Source organism: Heteronotia binoei, chromosome 13, assembly GCF_032191835.1.
Source record: "Heteronotia binoei isolate CCM8104 ecotype False Entrance Well chromosome 13, APGP_CSIRO_Hbin_v1, whole genome shotgun sequence".
NCBI lineage: Eukaryota > Metazoa > Chordata > Lepidosauria > Squamata > Gekkonidae > Heteronotia > Heteronotia binoei.
This window is the reverse complement of record NC_083235.1, coordinates 31,829,947-31,851,531: the sequence shown is the minus strand read 5'-3', so window position 1 is coordinate 31,851,531 and position 21,585 is coordinate 31,829,947. Positions and strand designations below refer to the sequence as shown.

Sequence of the window (21,585 nt, the reverse complement as noted above, 5' to 3'; positions counted from 1 at the left end):
CGGGATGCAGTGGGAGGCTGGTTTCAAGCGTCCTCCAGCTCACTTCAAAACCTTCCCCCTGAATTTTGTCCCCACAGTCCTCCTCTATTGGCAGCCCTGCTTCCTGGGTATCTGGGTTCTCCTGACAGAAACATAAAAAGACTTGCTGGAAGATGGACTTCCTAGTAGCTCCTAGAGTGGGTAGTTAGGACCAGGGCTTTTTTTCCCCTGGGAGAATGTGGCAGAACAGAGTTTCAGAATGTCTTTGTGGAAACAAAATTATTTAAAAATGTTCAAAAGTTCATGAGGGGCTCCAGTGTGTTTCTCCTTCATTTCCCTCGTGAGAGTTCCAGCACCTCTTTTTCCAGAAAAAAATGCCCTGGTTAGCAGCTTGCTTTCCTAACACATCCCTCAAATGCAGAAAGAAAGTTAGTAGTTTTTAAAGCCCGTTGCGGAAAGGAGTTTGTGAGTATGGCTGTGATCATATACACTAAATAATGCACTTTCAATCCATTTTCAGTGCAGTTTCCGCTGGATTTTCCAAGTTCACACAGTAAAATCCAGTTGGAAACTGCATTGAAAGGGCATTTAGTGTGTGTGATTGCAGCCTTTATTTCTTGAACCTGATTAAGTGAATAGGATCATGAATGTTCAGTATAAGCTGATTGGAAATGCTTTCCCTAAAAAACAGTGGTTGGTGGTTGGTACAATTTCAGAAAGGCAGGAATTCCCATGCATACTGCCCCACAATGCTGAAGAGAACTTTAAGTCACAATCTCCGCCATGAACCATTCACAGCCAAGCTATAAATCAAGATCATTTGGCATTGTATTCATCCCCTTATGCTATGTGTCAGAAGGCAATTTACATTCCTCTTGATGTTCAACAGGTAACAGCATGATTTAGCTGCGGCTTCAGCCCTGAAGGGGCTTCTGGAGGAAATTGCAGTGGAATAAAATTAAAAGAATGTGGGAGGCATCACAAAAAAGCATAATTAATGTAAGGTCATAGTGGAGATGTGAGTGGGGGAGCACCTGATGAAAATAAATGCTGATTCCATGAAGCATCAACTAGGGATTTCCAGAGGAAAAAAAATATGCTTTAAGCTGTGATACATAGCCACTGACAATGGACTGCCCCTACCTAAATACTTTAGCAAGCAAATTGCAAGCCACGACTCCAAGAGAGTCTCAGTGGGGTATAAATGGGGAGAGATCTTGAAGATTACGAGTACATCTCATTGATCACAATGGAACTAAGCCAGTGTATGTCCACATGCTTTGGCCTGAGTGATTGCTCTGTTATCCTCTTGATCTAACAACTTCTCCTGGAGATCGATCCAAGCAAGCAGCCGTGTTGGTCTGAAGCAGCTGAACAAAGCAGGAGTCAAGTTTCACCTTTGAGACCAACCATTTTTTATTCAGAACGTAAGCTTTCATGTGCTCTTAAGCACACTTCATCAGACGAGGAATCCAGCACAGTGAGCAAAGCCATACATAGCTGAGCAGAGCTATACATAGCTGATAGGCAGTGGCCCAGAATGCAACATGGCCCAGATTTAAGAACCAATGACAGTGAAGTAAAATTATCTGGTAGGCAGTGGTTTAGAATGTAAAATGGTACAATGACAGAATAGTAAAATTAACAAATTGAGCAAACCTTTGATCTGAGTAGCATGAGCATGTAAAAGCAACAAAACAGCAGTATGCAGTAAAATTAACAAATTGAGCAAACCTTTGATCTGAGTAGCATGAGCATGCGAAAGCAACAAAACAGTGGTATGTCAAATGTGAGATTGTCTGTCAATGACAATAGGAGATGGGTTCAATATATGTAATGGGATAAGCAACCTAAGTCCCTTTTTTAAGATGTAAACATAATTCTAGTTTGCCATAGGAAAAAGGAATACAATAAAATATAGTGAAAATGGGTAAAGCATATGTAATGAGATATACAGCCAATATTCCTATTTTGAATATGTCAATACAAATAATTATACTGATACACAATTCTAAAAGAGAAACACATTGGAATACTGTGGATGTATAGCTATACTCACTGAGTATTCCTTTTTCCTATGGCAAACTAGAATTATGTTTACATGTTAAAAAGTAAATTAGGTGGACAAGAACATCACTATCCAATGTATTTCTCTTTTAGCTGTATTGACACACTCAAACAGGGACTTTAGAATTGCTGCAGGGCCTGGAAAAGTTACTGTCACAATTCAGTTTGCACTTGATTATCCCAGATGGTGTGGCCTAATATGCTAATATTAGGGGATGTGGTCTAATATGCTACTGAGTTCCTGCTGCGCTTTTTCTACAAAAAAACTCTGGACCTATGCATTTGCCTATGGTGGTGAGCTGTGTGTATGTGCGTGCCAGATTAGGTTCTCCTCACATGACTTCAAATAGAAAAACAATTATTTGTTAATTTTAATATTCTGTCATTGTACATAAGAACATAAGAGAAATGTTGGATCAGGCCAATGGCCCATCCAGTCCAACACTCTGTGTCACACAGTGGCCAAAAAAAAAATGTATATATATATATATACACACACAAACACTGTGGCTAGTAGCCACTGATGGACCTCTGCTCCATATTTTTATCCAATCCCCTCTTGAAGCTGGCTATGTGTCATGGGTGCTGGGGACCCTGCAGAGGAAGACGAGTCTGCCAAGGAAACTGTACCCCTGCCACCTGCACCAGTACCCCTGCCTCCTGCTGAAGAAGATCCCAGCCCCCCTGCCTCGCCCTCTCGGGTGGCTCGTGTGCGTGACCGCCTCCGTCAGGACCTCAGGGATCGGAGGAGGGCGGCACGCTCACAAGCAAGACGCTCCCTGAGTCCTGAGTTTTGAGAGGATTCTGGCCCTCCTAAGAGCAAGGATGCTTGAGTTGTAACAGGATCCTGGCTGCCTCCCAGAGCCAGCAATTAGCCCAAATGGGCAACAGCCAGCAGAGGGCTATATAGCTGTGGGCTTTGGGAGGAGGCTTTGTGGAAGCAACTAGTCATCTCCCTGACGTTCTAGCATCCACTCCGGCTTGACTTTGGTTCTTGAATCCCTGACTTTGGCTTTTGACTTCTGGACTCCCTGACCTCGGCTTCTGGACCTCGGACCTGCGATACTTGCACAGCGATTTGGATTTGGCACCTCGGACACTCCTGCTTGCTGGCTACAGACCTCGGACTGCCTCTGGACTTTGCCTGACCCGGCCCCAGCGATGACAGATTGCTTCCACCCGACAAACACCCACTCCACAGGATGGAGGCTGAAGCAAGTGAAACCACCGAACTACTGGCTGCGCTCCAAGCCTAGGTACAGCAGCTAACAGAGGCAGTAGTGCACTTGCAGCAACAACCTGTGGCCAGTGCTCCAGCCAAGTGCCCAGTTCCCCCACCTGACAGATTTGGGGGTGCCGTGGAAGAATTTCCTGCTTTCCTGGCACAGTGTCAGCTGTACTTTGAACTAAGAGCACGGGACTTCCCCAATGACAAGACGAAGGTGTGTTTTATCATTAGTCTGTTAAAGGGGCAGGTGGCCAAGTGGGCCACACCCCTACTGGTTGGGTCCTCTCCCCTACTGACTGATTACCAGGGGTTTGAGGCCCACCTGTCTGCTGCCTTCTCCAACCCAGTCCAAGCAGCCACAGCCAACCGGAAAATCAGGGCCCTGAACAAGGCCAGTCCTCGGTGGCTCAGTATGCCACCGAATTCAAGCTCCTGGCCCAAGACTTGGCGTGGAATGAGGCTGCTCAGATGGACCAGTTTACCGAGGGGTTGGCAGAGAAAGTCCTGGACGAACTGGCCAGGGTGGAGCGGCCCCCCACGCTCCAGGAACTTATCACCCTCTGCCTCCGCATCGATGGCCGCCTGGAAAGTCGCCGCCAAAAGGCCAGCCGCAGGCGTAAGTAGACCCTCCAGCCTGGGGTGACTAGCTGGGTCCTCCGAACAACAGGCTGATACCCCGGGCCCGTTCCTGCTACCAGTCAAACTCCGTCTGCCCGATGGACACTGGCTGTTCGTGTATGCCATGCTGGACTCGGGAGCAGCCCACTGTTTCGTAGATGCCGCCTTTGTAAAGCAGCACCAGATTCCAGTGCAGCCAAAAGAGACTCCAACGCTGGTGGAGGCTATTGACGGGCGCCTCCTCCGTTCTGGCCCCGTCACCCAGGAGACCTGTCCCATCACCTTCCACGTCCAGCAGCACCAAGAACAGCTACAGTTTGATGTCGCCCGCATGCCTCGCTTCCCGCTGATTCTAGGCCTTTCCTGGCTGAAGCTGCACAACCCCATCGTGGACTGGGCCCAGCAGGAACTACGCTTCCGAGACCCATGCCCCCATCTGACTCCTCCCACCACTCTAGCAGCCGGCATCCCGAGTGGTGGTCCTCAGCTCCCTCAGAAGTATGCGGATTTCGCCGATGTCTTTGAGGAGACAGGAGCAGATCAGCTTCCCCCTCACCGACCCTATGACTGTGCCATTGATTTGGTACCTGGGGCACCACTCCCGGTGGGGCGTCTGTACCCAATGTCGGAGCCTGAGTTGGCAGCTTTGCGAGACTACCTGGACAAGAACCTGAAACGCGGATTCATCCGACCCTCAACTTCTCCCCTGTCTGCTCCAGTCCTCTTCGTGAAGAAGAAAAGTGGGGAGCTCCGGCTGTGCAATGACTACCGGACCCTGAACAAGATCACCATCCGTGACCGGTACCCTCTGCCACTGATCCCTGAACTCTTGGATCGTTTAAAGGGGGCCCAAATCTACACCAAGCTGGACCTCCGCGGAGCGTACAATTTGGTGCGCATACAGCCCGGAGACGAATGGAAGACCGCGTTTGGGACCCGATACGGGCAGTACGAGCACCTGGTGATGCCCTTCGGATTGACCAATGCCCCCGCTGTCTTCCAGAGGTTCATGAATGATGTATTCCGGGACCTGCTCGACCGCTTCGTGATCATATACCTGGATGACATCCTAATCTACTCCCGCAATCCTGCCCAGCACGCCGAGCACGTCCGCCAGGTCCTGCAGCGCCTACGAGCCCATGGCCTCTACGCCAAGCTGGAGAAGTGCGACTTTGACCTGCGCTCCGTCGAGTTCCTTGGTCACATTGTGTCACCACAGGGAATCCTCATGGACCCGAAAAAAGTGGAAGCAGTCCTGACCTGGCAGGCCCCTCAGAATCGCAAAGACCTGCAGCGGTTCCTTGGTTTCGCCAACTATTATCGGCAATTCATCCCGGCCTATGCATCTCTGACCACGCCCCTGACTCAACTACTCCGCCCCAAAGAACTTTTCCACTGGTCCCCAGAGGCCGATAACGCCTTCTCCACTCTGAAGACCCGTTTTGCCACCGGGCCACTCCTGAGATACCCTGACCCCCAGCTTCCCTTTACGGTGGAAGCTGATGCCTCCAACGTGGCCCTGGGAGCAGTGCTGTCCCAGCGCGAGAAGCCGTCTCAGCCACTCCAGCCCTGCGCCTATTACTCGCGCCAGCTCACCGCTGCGGAGAAGAACTACACCATCTGGGAGAGAGAGTTGCTCGCAATCAAGGCGGCTTTTGAGGTTTGGAGGCATTACCTCGAAGGGGCTCGCCACCCTGTTCAAGTGCTCACCGACCACCGGAACTTAGAGCACCTCCAGACCACCCACCGTCTCAACCAGCGCCAGATCCGGTGGTCCCTATTCTTCTCTCGCTTTGACTTCCAGATCTCCTACATCCCCCATACCCAGAACCGGAAAGCAGATGCACTCTCCTGGAAACCGGAATACGCCCCTGCTTCAACTGAGGCCGCGCCCGCTGCTCCCATCCTGCCGCCCTCAGTGTTTGCAGCCACCTCCACTACACCCACACTCGTGGAGGACATTCGTGCTAGCCAGGCCAACGATCCCTGGGTCCAGCAACACCTCCAGGCCCTCCAAGATGACTCGGCAGGCGAGTTCACGAATCGAGGCGGTCTCTTGCTACACCGCGAACGCCTCTATGTGCCGCCCGGGCCCTTACGGGCAGAAGTGCTACGCCTGACCCACGACTCGTTGCCCGCTGGGCACTTCGGACAGCATAAGACCACCCACTTGCTGACGCGAGAATTCTGGTGGCCACGAGTTCGCTCCGATGTTGCCCGTTATGTCAGCTCCTGTGACGTCTGTCGGCGGGCCAAAGACGTCCCGCCCAAACCCTCGGGGTTGTTACAGCCCTTGCCCGCACCCTCAGGACCCTGGGATACCATCTCGATGGACTTCATCACGGAACTCCCACAATCCAAAGGTCAGACTTGCATCTTGGTGGTCATCGACCTATTTACCAAGATGGCCCACTTCATTCCGTGCCCGAAACTTCCCACAGCTCAGGAGACAGCTCAGCTCTACCTGCAACACATCTTTCGTCTGCACGGACTCCCAGCCCACCTGATCTCAGACCGGGGGCCCCAGTTCTCCTCTCGGTTCTGGCAAGCCCTCCATTCCAGCCTGGGTACTCGAGTGCACCTGTCCTCAGCCTACCACCCGCAGACAGATGGTCAGAAAGAGCGCACCAATGCCACGCTAGAGCAATATCTCCGCTGCTACACCTGCTACCAGCAGGACGACTGGACCACTCTGTTGCCTCTAGCGGAGTTTGCATACAACAACGCGGTCCACTCGTCTACCCAAATGACCCCGTTTGCTGCAACCTACGGCTACCACCCTCGGTTCTTCCCGGCGATCCTGCCACCCACGAATGTCCCCGCCGTCGAGGCCTACCTGCAAGAACTCCGCGCCAGCCAAGACTTGCTCCGAGAGCAGCTACAGCGGGCCAAGGAAGCCTATAAACTGGCTGCGGACCGGAAGAGGCAGGAAGGCCCCCCAGTCCAGCCGGGGGATCAGGTGTGGCTCTCGACTCGCTACCTGCGCCGGCCTGGTCGGTCTCACAAGCTGGATGCGCGGTTCATCGGACCCTACCCCGTCATGGACCAAATAAACCCCGTCGCTTTCAGGCTCCAGTTGCCACCTCACCTCTGCATTCACCCTGTGTTCCATCGCTCCCTCCTTGTTCCAGCTGCACCCCCTGACCCAGCTCGGCCTCCTTGCCCACCGCCGCCACCACCGGTGTTGGTGGATGACGAGGAAGAATACGAGGTGCGCCAGATCCTGGACTCCCGGTACCATCGCGGAGGCCTCCAGTACCTTGTTGGCTGGGAGGGATATGGCCCAGAAGACCGGTCTTGGGAGCCCATGGACAATCTTCATGCCCCGGACTTGGTGCAACAGTTCCACAACGACCACCCCGACCTCCCAGGTCCCTCGACGGAGGGGGGCCCTGGGGGGTGGGATAGTGTCATGGGTGCTGGGGACCCTGCAGAGGAAGACGAGTCTGCCAAGGAAACTGTACCCCTGCCACCTGCACCAGTACCCCTGCCTCCTGCTGAAGAAGATCCCAGCCCCCCTGCCTCGCCCTCTCGGGTGGCTCGTGTGCGTGACCGCCTCCGTCAGGACCTCAGGGATCGGAGGAGGGCGGCACGCTCACAAGCAAGACGCTCCCTGAGTCCTGAGTTTTGAGAGGATTCTGGCCCTCCTAAGAGCAAGGATGCTTGAGTTGTAACAGGATCCTGGCTGCCTCCCAGAGCCAGCAATTAGCCCAAATGGGCAACAGCCAGCAGAGGGCTATATAGCTGTGGGCTTTGGGAGGAGGCTTTGTGGAAGCAACTAGTCATCTCCCTGACGTTCTAGCATCCACTCCGGCTTGACTTTGGTTCCTGAATCCCTGACTTTGGCTTTTGACTTCTGGACTCCCTGACCTCGGCTTCTGGACCTCGGACCTGTGATACTTGCACAGCGATTTGGATTTGGCACCTCGGACACTCCTGCTTGCTGGCTACAGACCTCGGACTGCCTCTGGACTTTGCCTGACCCGGCCCCAGCCGTGACACTATGCTTGTAGCCGCCACCACCTCCTGTGGCAATGAATTCCTCATGTTAATCACCCTTTGGGTGAAGAAGTACTTCCTTTTATCCATTTTAACCTGACTGCTCAGCAATTTTATCGAATGCCCACGAGTTCTTGTATTGTGAGAAAGGGAGAAAAGGACTTCTTTCTCTTTCTCCATCCCATGTATTATCTTGTAAACCTCTATCATGTCACCCCACAGGCTACGTTTCTCCAAGCTAAAGAGCCCAAGCGTTTCAACCTTTCTTCATAGGGAAAGTGTTCCAACCCTTTAATCATTCTAGTTGCCCTTTTCTGGACTTTCTCCAAGGCAATAACATCCTTTTTGAGGTGCGACAACCAGAACTGCACACAGTACTCCAAATGAGACCACACCATCGATTTATACAGGGGCATTATGATACTGGCTGATTTGTTATCAATTCCCTTCCTAATAATTCCCAGCATGGCGTTGGCCTTTTTTTATTGCAATCACACACTGTCTTGACATTTTCAGTGAGTTATCTACCATGACCCCAAGATCTCTCTCTTGGTCAGTCTCTGCCAGTTCACCCCCCATCAACTTGTATTTGTAGCTAGGATTCTTGGCCCCAGTGTGCATTACTTTGCACTTGGCCACACTGAACCTCATCTGCCACGTTGACGTCCACTCACCCAGCCTCAACAGATCCCTTTGGAGTGCCTCACAATCCTCTCTGGTTCTCACCACCCTGAAAAATTTAGTGTCATCTGCAAACTTGGCCACTTCACTGCTCACTCCCAACTCCAAATCATTTATGAACAAGTTAAAGAGCCTGGGACCCAGTACTGAGCCCTGCGGCACCCCACTGCTTACCGTCCTCCACTGCGAAGACTGCCCATTTATACTCGCTCTCTGCTTCCTATTAATCAGCCAGTTTTTGATCCACAAGAGGACGTGTCCTTTTACTCCATGACTCTTGAGCTTTCAAAGGAGCCTTTGATGAGGATTTTATCAAAAGCTTTCTGGAAGTCAAGGTAAACAACATCTATTGGGTCTCCTTTGTCCACATGTTTGTTCACCCCCTCAAAGAAATGTAACAGGTTAGTGAGGCAAGATCTTCCCTTACAGAACCCATGCTGAGTCTTCCTCAATAATTCGTGTTCATCAATGTGCCTACTCATTCTGTCCTTAATAATGGTTTCTACCAACTTTCCCGGTATTGAAGTCAGACTGACTGGCCTGTAATTTCCCAGATCTCCTCTGGAACCCTTTTTAAAGATGGGGGTGACATTTGCTACCTTCCAGTCCTCAGGAACAGAGGCAGATTTCAATGAAAGATTACAGATTTTTGTCAGAAGATCCACAAGTTCAACTTTGAGTTCTTTCAGAACTCTTGGATGTATGCCATCCAGACCTGGTGACTTATTAGTTTTTAATCAGTTGTAGGACTTCCTCTCTTGTCACCTCAATCTGACTCAGGCCTTTCAGCATCCCTTCCAAAATTAGTGGTTCTGGAGCGGGCAAACAATTCTCACGGAGGCAAAAAATGCATTCAGCTTCTCAGCCATTTCCCTATCCTCCTTCAGTAATCCTTTGACCCCTTGGTCATCCAAGGGCTCCACTGCCTCCCTGGCTGGTTTCCTGCTTCTAATATATTTGAAGAAATTTTTATTGTTGGTCTTTATATTTTTTGCAATATGCTCCTCATAGTCCCCTTTTGCCTGCCTGATCACAGTCTTGCATTTGATTTGCCACAGCCTGTGTTCCCTTTTATTAATCTCACTTGGACTGGTTTTCCACCGCTTAAAGGAGTCCTTCTTACCTTTTACAGCTTCCATTACTTTGTTTGTTAACCATGCAGGCCTTTTCTTATACCTGTTTGTGCCTTTCCTAAATCACTCCCTACCAGATAATTTTACTTCACTGTCATTGGTTCTTAAATCTGTACCATGTTGCATTCTGGGCCACTGCCTACCAGCTATGTATGGCTCTGCTCAGCTATGTATAGCTTTGCTCACTGTGCTGGATTCCTCGTCTGATGAAGTGTGCTTAAGAGCACACGAAAGCTTACGTTCTAAACGTCTCCTGGAGGATGTGCAATGAATACATATTCAGGCAGCTGCTCTGTAGACTGCAATCCACAAGGCTGTTAAATTAGCATTCTTACATATACATTGCTTGAAACAATACTAGAAAGGGAGGAAACAAAGGGCAAGGATGGTTGCAAGCATAACACTGCAACACTAAGCATGCCAACTGATTTCAGTAGAACTTAATTCCATAAAAGCATAGCTAAAGTAGGAGGTAAGTGAAAAGCAAGTGCCTGCTGGCCCCACCCAACCTCTTTACATTCATCTGAACCTTTGTACTATGCCTGCACGTGAAATGGAACAAATGTACTCTGAATGAGCTGTACTCTGCAAAAATACTTCTACAGAGAGAGCAGTGTACCCCCCTCCGCTCTATTACGCACTCATTATCCATAGAGACATCTGCATAGCTCTTGAATGTTATGCCAAAATACCTCCCCTGCATTATGTTCGCACTATTAAATATGTGAACTGACCCGAGTTTTATTTATTTCTCTAGATTTATAGCTCCTGCCCTATGTTGACTCAGGGCAAATATAGATTTGACAAAAAAAAAAATGAATTTCTGTCCTTAAAGCCTTTGCCAAGCTATTGCTATTAGCTGTTTCTTAATTAGTCTTGTCAGCAAATTCTGAGTTTTATTTTTCTTTTCAATGAAGATGAAATCTATTTGATCTGACTTCTTAACGTATTAGGTCATACCAATTAAAAGCATTCTTAATAGTTCTCTTTGATGTTGCACCCAATTTTAGAAGGGATGCAGGAGACAGTCTTCGTCAGATGATTGATGTAAAACCATAGACCAGGCATCAGTCTATGTAACTCTTCACAAGATCTTCAGATTTGCAGGAAATTAAATGATCTGTGTACATGAACTGTACAATGTTTTAGGATCCAATTATTTAGTTTGTGTGAAAGGTAACTGGAAAAGTATCTCCAAATTTCCTCTCAGCTTTTTAAGCAAGCCAAAGGGCTGGATCCGGCCTAGGACTGTCAAGTCTAACCCAGAAAATGCTTGGGGACTTTGAGGGTAGGGCCAGGAGACTTTGAGGGTGGATCCAGGAGACTATTTCCTTAAATAAATAAATATACAGCAGTGCAGTTCCCCTGCATAGTCTTCATTTCCTCATTCCCCAGTACTTCCTCCCTCTCCCTCTCTCTCTCTCTCTCTCTCTCTCTCTCTCTCTCTCTCTCTCTCTCTCTCTCTCTCTCACACACACACACACACACACACACACACACACAGACTCACACAGCAGCCAAAATAAACACAGTTTGGAAGCACACACTTTGTGGTCTCACTAGGGCAATTTATTCACCATGGGAGTTGTTGAATGCTGTATACTCAACCAAGTTCTTCAGACTAATACAGGGAAAACAAGCAGAGGGACTGGACTGCTTTCCTTTCTCACAACAGCTATGTTGTTCTGCAGGCTTGCCCCACCCCCATTCAGCCTGGCTCTGGAGACACACACACTTTCCAAAAAGCAAGCCTTTCCCAAGTGTCTTCTAAGCCTTCTGAGGTGGAAAAGCACATGATGGCTGTAGGGAGCAGGGCTTCCTCCACCAGCCAGCTGAATGGGGGCAGGAAGGAACCTGCTAAACCAGGGAATCCCCCACTGGAACCTGGGGATTGGCAAACCTAATCCGGCCAGTGTTTTCATTCAATCTTACCTAATACTTCTCCTTACTATGGCCCCCATCCTACATTGCTTTTGTACATGCAGGTCCCATGACCCCCTGCATAGCTTTTTTGGTTGCTGGCAGGGACCCCTTCCTTGCTTTTGAATTAACAGAAAAGCTGGTCGGATGGTACCCAATGTCTGGAGGGGGGGCAGGGGATTGGTAGTACTTTTGTTTGCAGTAATCAGTATTTTCACATCCATATTCTGTGTTCTGTGACAGTTTGCATTAGACTCCAGTCCGTAATTTAAACAGCTATTTTCTTGCATATGAAATATACTTCTAGTGTATTACTGACAAAATGTGGATTATTTAAAAAGCCATCATGGAGAAGTACCAACATCATCAATAACTTATTCAGCGATGTCACAAGAGTGACTTGCATGTCTAGCAATTCCATTGAACTCTTCACTTCTGGGCATAAAGATCTGGTGCCTTTTTTGCTATATTTGCTGCTGCAGACTTTGCAAATGGTGCAAAAAGAGGAAACTGGTGTTGTATGTAATAATGGGACTTTGCTTGAAATGGAAAACTTCCGCACTAATAGAATAAAATGGCTTTTGCCATGGTGATGCAAAGCTAAATGTTGCTCTAGGTTCCTATTATTTTCAAGGTGGTATTTCTCCCCTACACACAACTACGTGTGGAACGTTTTGTTTCCTAACTTGAGTCATTGACACTACAGTGTTGGCCTGCAATGAAAATGCCTGGCAAGTTTTAAAACATGTCTGTGATAGCTGTGTGTGATGTGTGTCCAGGGACAAAGAAAACAAATAGAGCAATAGGAATTGTTGGCATGGCAATTGAAAAGTGACACTTCTCCCTACTTTTGTGTCCCTTTTGGATTCCAGAGATCCTAGGAGAAGCATCTTCCCATGGAGATCCTTCTTGTTGGTGGCAATATTCAGAGAGCCAAAGGTCAACACTGAAAGCATAAAGGGATTGTGATGTTGGTCTGACAAGCAGTGTTACTATTGTGATGCAAAAGACACGCAAGGTGTAAAAGTAGGTGATTACAACAATGGGTTGAATGTGTCAAGACAAGCCTGTATAAGGCCACACCTAACCGTGCCCTTTTCCCTTTTCTGATTTGAGATGCACAATGTATGCAAGAGGTTGAAAGAACTGCCTATGTTTATTCTGAAGCACTGTAGGTAAGACTGATGACTTAAAGGGGATTACAAGTATTGTAAATGCAGGCACCAAGGAAAAAGATAACATGAAATAGCTATAAACTACCTGTATCTCAGGTCTGTGTGCTCTTAAGCTGTCTATAGGCCCAGGTCCTACCATCTGGGGCTGCCAGTCTCCAGATAATGGCTGGGGATCTCCTGATATTACAACTGATCTCCAGGTGACACACATCTGTTCACCAGGAGAAAACAGCTGTTTTGGAAGGTGGACTCGGTGGTATCCCCCCCTCCCCAAATCCCACCATTCTCAGACTCCACTCTCAAAATGTCCAGGTATTTTCCAACCCAGAGCTGGAAATCCTACTACCATAATAAACCATGAGATGTAGGGACCAGTGTGATATCATGGGGCGGTCCCTGGTAAACTCATGGCATGAGGCCTGGTGATGTCATATTGATGAGTGGTACTTAGGGTTGCCCTCCCCCTGCTTTAGGGTTATCAGATAGTGGGGAGGGGGGAAGGAAATTGCTTCTGGGCACTCCATTATACCCTATGGAGATCGATTCCCATAGGGTATAATGGAGAATCAGTGGGTATCTGGGGCTCCAAAGTGGCTGTTTTTTGAGGCAGAGGCACCAAAGTTTCAGCATAGCATCCGATGCCTCTCCTCAAAATACCCTCCAAGTTTCAAAAGGATTGGACCAGGGGCTCCAATTCTATGAGCCCCAAAAGAAGGTGCCCCTATCCTTCATTATTTCCTATGGAAGGAAGACATTTAAAAGGAGTATGGTCCCTTTAAATGTGATTGCCAGAACTTCTTTTGGAGTTCATTCTTGCTTGTCACACTCTTGCTCCTGGCTCCACCCCCAAAGTCCCCAGATATTTCTTGAGTCAGATTTGACAATGCTAGTGGTACTAATAGTGGTCACTGGCAGTTCTAATGGTGGTCCACACATCAATAGGAATTGTACCACATGATTGTACACAATTGTATGTCTTTGATAAGGACTATTTGCCACACATTTTAAAATGGGAAATTAACTATGTGTTAAATTGACGATAGTGACCTATTATTATCTCCAATCTCAAAATTACATGTGGTCTATTATTTATTATTTATTTAAAAGATTTGTACACTTTTCTGCCCTTACAAGGGCCATCAAGGTGTCTAATAATTGGAAATGTTATGATAATTTACAACATACAGCAGGCATGTGTTGGAGTCTTAGAAGAAGCCATCAAGTGTGTGGGCTGCCTAACTTCAACTTGCTGCTCTGAGAAAGAATCCCCCCTCCCCCAATATCCCATGCCAAAACTAGCAACTATAGAGCTCTGTGTTTGTTACTGTGAGCTTTCAAAATAAATAGTGGGAAATAAATATTACAGGAATAATGATTAAGGAGGTCTTTGCTGCTAGAATATCTACCAGTAAATTCCTCAGAACCTCACTGGGTAGGTATGTGTTTTATAGATGATGATTATGAAGATGACAGACAGACAGACAGACAGACAGACAGATAGATAGAAGCCACGAAAAAAAATATTGTTATGGGATCTCAGAGGAAGAAAATATGAAAGGAGCCTGAACTGAAAGGAAACAGACCCTTAGTTTATTTATTTTTCCTTTGGGAATTGACTCACAAATATTGTTTAACCACATGCCATTACCAATGTCTGAGCAGTCCAAAAGCAAGTGAACAGTTTGCCTTCTATTTTGCTTAAATACTTTGGGGTTTGACACACTATTCTGACACATTATTTCCGTCCTGACAGATAGGCATGTTTGACGTGGGCAGATTGCTTACCTCAGTAACCATGCAAAAATATAAATGATCTACTTTCAGTATGAGAAAGAAAAACAGCAAATTCAGTGCAATTTAAAGAGACAGTTCATTTGCTTAGCTATTATACTGTATCAATTCTCATATATAACCATACCCTGCCACATTTACAATTTGTATCAACATTTGGAATGTAAAAAAGAAGGAAATCAGGAAGAACACAGATTATATATTGATCCTGGATTATTACTTAACATTGAATGATGGGAAAGTCTAATATTTTGGAAGTACCAGTGTTATAAGATACAAAGATATGTCAGTGTTTAAGGAGCATCCTGCTGGGCAAACAATGCATGGTGTATGTGAGAGGAAATTGTTTATTCCTGTATGAACACACTGTGACCGATTTCCCACTCACCTTACGCCACTCTCATGTTCCTCTTCTCAGCGGGGCTTCTTTCCAATTTCACAGTATCTGCCCCGGGGCTGCAAGTAACGTTGGTGTTTTTGCACGGCAAACAGAAACTGGTTTTTAGAGGTTTCTGTTTGCTGCTTGAAAATGCCAGCGTTACTTGCAGCCCCAGGGCAGATAGTGTGAAATCAGAAGGAAGCCCTGCTGATAAGAGGAACACGAGAGCAGTGTAAGGTGAGTGGGAAATCAGTGTCTTTCTACACACGTTTGGCTGCCAGTGTCCCCATGCAGTTATTCTCCAACAGTGCAGAAATTGGCCTTCAGTGTTATTAAGAGGTTCAGCTAGCCCATATCCTGTTTCAATTAGATCATTTGTCTTCACAAGGTCCCAGGTCCCATGATGCCAAACATCACTTTGGGGCACTCCTTCTGTGCAACCCCCCCCCCCCACTTCTGCTGTCTGTAGATAACATGCAGTATTTAAGCACCAAAAATATTAGCATCGTAAATATATTGTACAGTTCAGTAAGTAGTACTTAATGATGATAAATTCATTAATAACCACCCACAAATACTTATTCACTAGATAAGCAAACCAGCCTCCTTTTTTGACTCAGTAAGCCATTGCGCAAAGGTCCAAGGTGAAAGGTCAGGCAAGCACTGCCTTGTTTCTCCACTAAGCTTAAGCAATATGAATCAATATTCTGGAGTGCTTCCAGCCTTGTGGGGTCCCTGGGCAGTTTGGTGCTTTTTTGCCACCTCCTGGCACTAGGGTTGCCAGGTCTGTGTTGGAAAATACCAGGAGATTTTGAATCTGGGAAGGGCAGGGAAGGGCTTCAGAATGGTACACTGCCATCGTTTCTCCAGGGAAGCTGATCTCTGTGAGCTGGTGATCTGTTGTAAAAATGGGAGCTCTCCAGCCCCACCTGGAGGCTGGCAACCCTATTCGGAAGCCCAGGGTCAGTCTTAAAACCACACCTCTGTCCTGCTTCCCAGCTCTTGAATATAGCAGAGCCTAGAAACCTGGACTTGTTCCAGATATATAAAAGTTCTTCCAGATAGTGGATTTATGCGTTTGTGCTTGATCCTGGCTAGGGCCAGAGGTGTGTCTCATTATCACATGCCTCATACTCATTCTAACCTGATTTTTTTTTTTAGAGGGGTGGGGGGAAAAGCTATTCCAGCTATTCTATTTTGGTACAGGTGCATGGCTTTTCTTGTAGACAAAGCTCAGCAGGGACTCATTTGCATATTAGGCCACACTCCCTCACATCACCATTGTGTCACACAGTGCTTTTTGTAGAAAAGGCCCAGCAGGGACTTATTTGCATATTAGGCCACACACCCCTCATGCAAAGCCAGCCGGAACTTCGTTCCTGTGTGTTCTTGCTCAAAAAAAGCCCTGTAACAGGTGCAACAGAAACATTTAGCTTCTGTTCTAATACCCATCACAAGGTGGGGGCTGGAGTTCTCCTGGAATTACAACTGATACTCTCCCTAGAGGAAACGGCAGTTTTGAAGAGCAGGTTGTATGCCGTCATATTCCTGCTGAGCTTTCTCCTGTCCACACTCCATTCCTCTCAAATCTCCAGGAACTTCCCAAGCTACAGTTGGCCAGGGCAGCCCTAGGTTCAACAAACCAGGGCTTTTATTGAGCAGGAGCACACAGGAACACAGTTCCGGCAGGCTTGGTGCCAGGGGTGTGGCCTAATATGCAAATGAGTTCTTGCTGGGCTTTTTCTACAAAAGCCCTGTGCGAAACAATGGCGATGTCAGGGGGTGTGGCCTAATATGCAAATGAGTTCATGCTGGGGGTTTTCTACAGAAAAAGCCCTGCAGCAAACCATCAGTCCTGTGGCACCTTGAAAACCAAAAACTTTTATTCCAGTATGATTTTCTTTCCTCCTCCTGTTGTATCTGAAGAAGTGAGCACTGACCCACAAAAGCTCATGTTGCAATAAAGTTTGATTTAACGTTCTACTGGATTTCTGTTTTGTTTTGCTACAGTGAACTCAATGCAGCTTCCTCACTGGAACCATAGGTTTTTAGCATACATACAGTAACACCAGTTATGTACGGGTTTAGCAGTATGTTGTTCCCCTAGAGCAGGGGTGGGGAACCTCCATCCCAAGGGCCATATGCGGCCCTTGAGGTCACTTGGTGTGGCCCTCAGGGATTGCTGGGTTGAACTGAGCCATGTGGCAGCCTCTCTGGGGCCTGGCTGGCCAGCAAGGATCGTAGGGCCCAGCCACACTGTGCAGCAGCCTTCCAAGGGCTAGGCAGGGATCACAGGGCCCAGATGTACTGTGCAGCAGCCTCCCTGGGGCCTGGCTGCCTGGTCAGAATTGCTGCAGGGCCTGGAAAAGTTACTGTCACAGTTCAGTTTGCACTTGATTATCCCAGATGGTGTGGCGTAATATGCTAATATTAGGGGATGTGGTCTAATATGCTACTGAGTTCCTGCTGGGCTTTTTCTACAAAAAAGCTCTGGACCTATGCATTTGCCTACGGTGGCGGGCTGTGTGTGTGTGTGCGTGCCAGATTAGGCTCTCCTCATATGATTTCAAATAGAAAACAATTATTTGCGTTAATTTTGCTGGCCTGAATCATTCTTCCTCGGCAGAGCACTGTTTTTTAAGTTGATAATTTTTTATGGCCCGTGAATGTTATAAATATCCATATGGCCCTTGGCAGAAAAAAGGTTCCCCACCCTTGCCCTAGAGAATCCTGAGAGTTACAGTTTGGTGAGGGGCCAAAGATTCTCTGGGAGTGATCAATCCCTGGTCCCTCCTTTCCACTAGTGTCCTTGGAGCGCTGCAAGAGGGTGTGTGTGTGTGTTTTTAATGCACAAATATGTAACAGGGTTGCCAGCCTCCAGGTAGGCAGAGAAATCCAAAGCAAAAAGCTTTCCATGAAAATCAGCCTCTGTACTCCAAAGACAAAACAAATAGAAAATGAATACAAAAGCATATATTAATTCACAATACACCATACAATTAGTCCTCTATACAGAAAAGGAATGTGTTCACCGGAAATCAATCCAATATTTGAAGCAAATCAATGCTGAGTTAATCCGTGAGAATCCAGGTGAAAGACACAATATTACAATGTTGTAATAAGATGGTATTCTTACCCAGGTCTTGAAAATGCTGTAAAAAGCTCGAAGAAGCTTGTACAAAACAAGTGCTACAGTATGACCTTGTTCTTTTCTGGACTGTGATCAATTCCTTCATTATTTCACCTGGATTCTCAAGGATGAACTCAGCATTGATTTGCTTCAAATATTGGACTGATTTCTGGTGAACACGCTCTTTTTCTGTATAGAGGACTAATTGTATGGTCTATTGTGAATTAATAAATGTTTTTGTATTCATTTTCTATTTGTTTTGTCTTTGGAGAACAGAGGCTGGTTTTCACGGAAAGCTTTTTGCTTTGGATTTCTCTGCCTAATTTGCCGTGATTCTCTCTGTGTGGTTGCACAGCCTCCAGGTAGGGCCTGTAGGTCTCCCAAAATTCACAACTGATCTCCAAGCAGCAGAGATCACTTTCACTGGAGGAAATGGCTGCTCTGGTGGGCAGGCTGTACAGCACTGTATCCTGTGGAACATCCTCCGCTTTCCAAATCCCTCCTTTCCCACTGGGAAGTGCCCCCCCCAAAATCTCCAGGAATTTCCCCGTGCATAGTTGGCAATCCTAAATGCAGATATGGGTTAAGAAGAGTGACAGGTTGTAAGGTTGCCAGGTCTGCATTGGAAAATAACTGGAGATTTTGGGGGTGGATCTGGGAGAGGGTAGAATTTGGGGAGGCAAGGGGACTCAGCCTGATACAATGCCACCTTTCAAAGCAGCCATTTTTCTCCAGGGGAGCTAACCTCTGCCAGCTGGAGACCAGTTGTAAAAGTGGGAGATCTCCAGGCCTCACCTGGATGCTGACAACCCTAGTTGTTATGGAGTGTCTCCTTCCCACCCACCCTGCCATGTACTGAAGGTGTGATGGTGAGAGTGGGGTGAAAGGTATCCTATGAGTGGATAGAACAAAGTAGGAGTCAAGTGGTACCTTTAAGACAAACAAAGTTTTTTTCGGAATGTAAGCTTTTTAGTGTGCGTGCACACTTCTTCAGACACGAAAGCTTACACTGTGAATAAAACTTTGGTCTTAAAGGTGCTATTGGACTCCTGCTTTGTTCTACTGCTTCAGACCAACACGGCAGCCCACTTAGATCTATCTATGAATGGACAGTTCATAGTAATGTAAGGAGAGCGATGATAACGTCCATACCATATGCCTGACGTCCATACCATATGCTGCTTAATAACGTCCATACCATATGCCTGACGAAAGTCACCCGCTAGTTCCTTGGGAGAAACGAGCGCCCCCCTGGGGCTAGCATTCCCTTCCTTCGCCCCGCCTCCATTCTCTCATTGGCCTGAAGCCGGGCTTGGGGGGGGAGGGGGTTGAGAAGGCGGAGATGGGAGAGCCCAGGAGAGAGGCGGGGTTAGAACCCGGGGCCGCGGAAAGCCGTTGGCTGCCTGAGGTGGGGAGGCGCTCGGACAGATCCCCGCTCTCGTATTGGGTGGTGTTGAGTGGGCGGGGCTGGTCTGAGGCGGCCGGCAGTTTCCTGTCAAAAGGACGGTTACTGGACGGGCTGGGGGGAGGGAGCGGAGAGACCAGGACGGAGCCGGGGGAGACGAAGAAGGTACCCACGCTCGCCCCCGGGGCTGGGGTGGAGGGCAGGGCAGCACCGCGAACACGCCCTGGGGGGGTCTCGGTCCCCGCCATGGAATGGGGCTGGTGGTGCGTGGGAATGACCCCAAAGCGCTGGTGGCGATTGTCGGTCGGGGTAGAAATAACGGAAGGGATGAGAGTGAACTTTTATACAGCTGTATTATAATCTCCTAGCGGCAACTTAATCGTCAGTAGAACGGCAGGGAAAGTTACCCGGCTATGGATATGTTGGGGTTAATTCTAAATAGACTTCGCACAGGATGAATAACTTTTTTTTGAAAGGTGGTCTGCTTCCTAGTGATGGTAGGATTGCTTCCTGGCTTCTGCCAAACATGAGTTTTCTCACATAAGGAGACAATGCAGTGGCCCATGGGTCATCATTTCTATGGTGAGAGTGACTTCCAAGTGATCTCCCCTTTTGCCCACTCTGTTCCACAGTCCTCTCTTGGTTTTGCCCAGTGTTCCCTCTAAGCTGAGTTAGTGTGAGCTAGCTCAGAGATTTTTAGCCTCCAGCTCACACATTTTTTGCTTCACTCAGGAAAATTGGCCCCAAAGCACAATAATTAATGCAGCAGCTCACAACTTGAATGCCAGTAGCTCGCAACTTTAATACCAGTAGCTCACAAAGTAGAATTTTTGCTCCCAAGACACTGCAGCTTAGAGGGAACATTTTCTTTCTCTTAATAAAATAATCTCGAAATATGTTAGTTTTTGAAACTCCGTATAAGCCGCTTGGGACTTGACTTCCTGTGTACTGGGAGGGATAGCTCCAAATAGTCAGGGCAGTAAAAATTGAGCGAGGGTAACTTGATAGGAGGACTGTCATTTGGGCTATGGTGTCACTGGTACAACTACGTAAGTACTTGCTAATGTACTTCACCCTTACTTTGTGAGCACTCATACAACTGGGCAAAGAGGTTGTGTACATGTGGCAATGTACCGTATATGCCAGTTAAAAGAAACTGTGGATGCATAGTTTATGTTTCTGTGAAGAACGGGCATGAAAATGGTTTAAGGTTTTTAGCTTGTAGACCTGGTTGAATGTTTTCTGTTTCACAATTTACTCCTCATGGAGCTAGGTATCACTTGTGGCTGCAGCGGTGTCACGCCTGTTTTCTCTTTGACTTGTGGTTGCTCAAAAGACATTCCTCCCCCCCACTTGTTTTCCTTCGTTTTCAAAAGCTATACCTTTTGACTGTAGAACTGAAAACTCCCGTGCTGCCTAGCTTTAGACATCTTTAGACATAGAGCCAGTGTGATGTAAGAGTGTCAGACCAGATTCTAAGAACCCCAGGATCAAGTTCCTGCTCAGCCAGAGAAGCTTGCTGGCAGAGCCTGGGCCAGTTGTACACTCTCAGCCTAACCTATCTCACAGGTTTGTTGTGAGGATAAAATGGAAGGGCAACAACATAATTACTTTGGGTTCCTTTTGGAGGCAAAACCAGGGTGTAAATGAAGCAACTAAACACATATAACTTTGAATAAACATCTTCTCTGAATCCAGGCTAGGATTTCTTCTTAGTACACTTTGTGAAGTTATTGTTTTTGCCCTCTTCATGTGCCGCTTCTGACTTTCCTAATATCACCTACTGCTTCTGGTTTAGGAACAGTAGATCATTCAGTTTCTGTGTAGCATTCAGCATAAAGTTTAGGCCTTCTGAAGGTTTTATTGTATTTGGCTCTACATTTTGATCCCATACTTCCTTTCAGTGATATTGGGAGGTAGGTTAGGCTGAGAGAGAATGTGGGGCTCAAGTGGGCTTTATATCAAAGTGGGGACTTAAAGCTTAGTCTCCCAGTATTGCTCCAGCATCCTAACCTCAGTGCACTGGCTCAGTGTGGGTTGTGCTGTGAGATTCCTCTGCCATACCAGGGAGAGCCTTGAA

At 47.4% G+C, this 21,585-nt stretch overlaps 2 protein-coding genes across 2 annotated transcripts in view; both read left to right on the top strand.

Annotated features, from left to right (window-relative positions):
* METTL1 (methyltransferase 1, tRNA methylguanosine) overlaps nt 1–21,585 on the top strand; it is a 1,067,043-nt gene that overhangs the window by 600,326 nt on the left and 445,132 nt on the right. The gene's annotated exons all lie outside the window — the stretch shown is intronic.
* Nucleotides 19,629–21,585, top strand: part of VDR (vitamin D receptor) — a 119,262-nt gene continuing 117,305 nt past the window's right edge. The window contains exon 1 of the mRNA XM_060252994.1: nt 19,629–19,670. The gene's annotated coding sequence lies outside the window, so the exon portion shown is untranslated. The remainder of the gene's footprint in view (nt 19,671–21,585) is intronic.